Below are 3,894 nucleotides of genomic sequence, written 5' to 3' on the forward strand. Positions count from 1 at the left end.
TCCCGAGCCAGGCACCCCGGGCCCGGCGGGCGGGGGGTTGGGGGGGGCGGGGTGAGCCCGGGCCGGGGAGGGCCGGGGGGGCGGGGGGCGTTGCTTGGGGACGCCCGTACAAAATGGCGGACGCCGGGCCCCGGTCACGTGTGGCGGGGCGGGCCGCGGCCGCCCTGAGCTCGGCCGGGGGGGGGGGGGGGTGTGTAGCGAGCGGCGGCTGTTGCTTCCGCGCTCCGCAGTTTGCAGGCGGCTGCTTCGCTGCCGGCCTCTGGGCCTCGCGCCGCGCTGCCCCTCCGGACCGGGAGGGCGGGCAGGGCGCGAAGGCGGCGGGGAGGGAGCTTGGCCGGGGAGGCCGTCGGAGGGCCTCCCGCTGGCAGTGGGCCTCGGGAGCCAGCCTGTGAGCGGTGGGCCTCGCCGCAGGCATGCCTGCCGTGACGGCAGCCTGTACGGGGAAGCCAAAAGCAAAGTGTTGTGGGGTCATACAGGCGCGGTGCTGCGGGGCTGGCCGGCGCGGCGGTTGTCCTTAAGCAGAAGTGTGTGCGGGAGCGGTCTGTGGCACCTTGGTGAGGGGGTGCCGTGCCTGAGCCTTCGGCTCATGGAACTTGTGAGCAAATGTCCGTGCCGTGATGGCCGGGAGCTGGGCTGACGCCATAGGGGGGAGCTGCTTCCCGCCTCCGCGCCCTCCTCACCTGAGCACCCTACTACGGGCCAGCGTTTTGATTCTGGTACGTGAAGTGTGGAAGGTTTCACTTACCTCATGCTGGCGGCTGTCTCCGGCGAGGAGGAGGAAGAGTGTTTTCCTGAATGAAATGGGCTAGAGATAGAAAGAAACAAAGTCAGAGAAATGAAGGTTCTGATAAAATTTTCCATTTTGCAATCTCCTGAGCCTTTGAATCTTGTTTAGAAACTGGAAGAACTTCCATGCATTTAGATTTGTATTTTATGACTAGCTAGATGGCATGAGGGCTGGAGGCATGGCGTGACTGGCTGGAGGGCTTTTATTTGAAGATCCAGTCAATTTTCGAAGACTTGGACGAAATTTTGCCTGTGTTTTTTTGGCAATGTATTTGCTAGAACATAACGCACTCCTTGGAGCATACTACTTGCAGCAGCAGCAGAGAGCAGCAGGCTGATGGGTGGGGGTCCATATGATAATGTAATAAGGTATTTCTGCTGGGAGTGGTTGGGTGCAGTTCCATTGACACCTTGACATTGTCTGCGTGACTGCACCACTACACAGGCTCAGGAAACACGCTTGGTTATGGCAATTGTCAAAACAGGCACAAGCTAATATGAAGACTGCCTTATTTTCCATTACCGTTGGCCAGTCCTCCCCCTTCTCTTCTAAGGTTGATAATGTTCATCAGTGACCTTAATTCAATTTTAAGTATCCTGGGATAAGAATTTCATCTTTGAAGATGCCTAGCAGACTGCAGATCTGCTTCTGGTGGGAGCAAAACACAGTAATGGTGGAGGCAATGGATGCTCAACCAGTTCCAACTTACTATAAGCAACAGACTTGGTGACACTTGGAGAGGCACAGAGCTGTGCTTGCTTTACAGGAACTACAAAACTGATGCATACATTGGCATTTCCCCTCTAGTTTTGTATTGTAGATTGCATCCAAGTACATTATAAGGAATATACTGTTATCCCAAATGTGTTCTGTTTCTTGATTAAAAGGAAAACCATGTTTTCATGTGTTAGTATCAGACACCTGCATCAAGTGCTTGGTTTCACCAGCTGAAATAAGTAAAAGCAGCTGAGCAAGAGGAGGAAAAGGAGCTTGCTTGGTTTTTGGACATCTCTTCGACGCTGATGCTTTCTTTACATCAGTTTAAAAAAATGGTTTTAAACCACACTTTGGCTTTAAAACAGTCAAGAGTAAAAAGCCACAAACTCAAGAAACCCAGCAAATTATTTTTTTTTTCCTGTTAGTTTTATGTAAAAGTTATGCATATAATACCTAAAAGCTTTGCAAAATGCCAGAATATGGAAATACTTTCTAGCTACTTTTTGCCTTGCATGCAGTGAAGCTCTATAGGAGCTACCCTGGTGGTTTCTGGTGATGGGTCTCAGTGGCATTTAAAGGTTAAGTGTCCTGGTTTCAGCTGGGATACTGTTAATTATCTTCTTAGTAGCTGCTGCAGTGCTGTTGTGTTGGATTTGTTGTGAGAACAATGTACACTGATGGTTTTGGTTGTTGCCAGGTGATGTTTATACCAAATCAAGGACTTTTTGGTTTCTCAGGCCCTGCCAATGAAAGGGCTGAAACAACATGGGAAACTGGGGGGGGGACACAGCTAGGACAGCTGACCCAAACTGGCCAAAGGGATATTTCATACCATATGACATCATGCTGAATATATATAGGCTGAGGGAAGAAGGGGTGGTGGGGACAGACATTTGGTGTTAGTTTTCCCAAGTAAGCATTATGCATGGTGCAGCCCTGTCTTCCTGGGGATGGCTGAACACCTGCCTGCCAGTGGGAAATGGTGAATGAATTCCTTGTTTTGCTTTGCTTGTGTGGCTTTTGCTTTACCATTAAACTGTCTTTATCTCAACCCATGAGTTTTCTACTCTTCTGATCCTCTCCCTCATCCCACTGTGGGGGGAGTGAGTGCGCAGCTGTGTGGGGCTTAGTCACTGGCCAGGGTTAAACCATGACATGAAGGAATCCAGATACCAATAACTAATCAGAATGTTCATAAAAACATCTGTCTGCACACCAGTAAGTACACTGCTGAAGGGAGGAAGTAAAAAGAAATGCAACAGCCTATGTGTTGTGATGTTAGAAGAGTTCAGATGAGAAAAATTCCATTTGTTGGAGAAAAATACTTGACTGACTAGTGCTTATTAGCATTTTGTAGCACCCTGTCATCTTACTGAGCATTGCTTTATAATTACAATTTATGAACTCATTCTGTACTAGCTGTAGTATCATCTGTCAATCACATGCCTTACTGATTTAAGTTTTTTAAAGGGACTGAGCACCCATAGTGGGATGCAGTTAAATTATTCCTGAAATCGGTACTGAAATTTGGGACCAATGGTGCAGAGTAAATTGAGAGTTTTCACATCTTTGCAAGAGGAAGCACTATGGTTTGTCTCGGGGATTGAAACAAGTCTGGCACGGTCCTTACCTGCTTTGCAGAGGTTCTTGTAATGCTTCTGCCAGTGGTGCTCCACACTTTAAATGGACAAAGGAGGTGCCAGTCAGTCTGCTTTGCTACAAGTTCAGCTCCCAAACACCTCTTTGGAATTCCGGGGCTCACCTTTGAACTTGCAATTTGCTGCTGCTTGGTGACAATTTAGCTAATTGAATGCTGAGAGCAATGTTGGAGTAATAAGGTGTCTCTCAGTTCTCATTAAGCCTCAAATAAGAGTCATGGGAGCAAACAACATTGGGAAAGAAAAGAGCAGAATGAGGGAAGTTAGCAGTAGCTCAGTATGAAGGAGTAAACAAATCATAATTGAAGTTAGTTCAGGTTGGACTGTTACGTTAGAAAGCAGTACAGCACCAGAGGAAAACATAAGATCTTAATTTTTTATCTTTTTACATGTAAGTCAAGACTAGATCCAGGCACATGAGACAAGCATGCAGCACACCCTCTAACGTTAAATGGCTAGACTACTAGTAAGAACGACAGTTTCTGTGTCGTTATGACAAAATGAGCGTTCTCATGAAAAGCTGTGGTGGAAGATACTCCTCTGTCTTCTGAACACTGCATTAATGTTTCCTCTGGAAAACAGGGCAAAATATGTTATGTTGTGTCTTCAGGTCCAGGCAAAGCAGCCTGTTCAGAAAAATTTTGGACTGAGCCAAGTAATCAAGCCTTCCTTGGTCATGAAGTTGTGGAATTTGAGGATGGTTCAGCTGATAGCAGAGCTCTGGCTGAGAGC

The sequence above is a fragment of the Falco naumanni genome, chromosome 12, assembly GCF_017639655.2.
Source record: "Falco naumanni isolate bFalNau1 chromosome 12, bFalNau1.pat, whole genome shotgun sequence".
NCBI classification, from domain to species: domain Eukaryota; kingdom Metazoa; phylum Chordata; class Aves; order Falconiformes; family Falconidae; genus Falco; species Falco naumanni.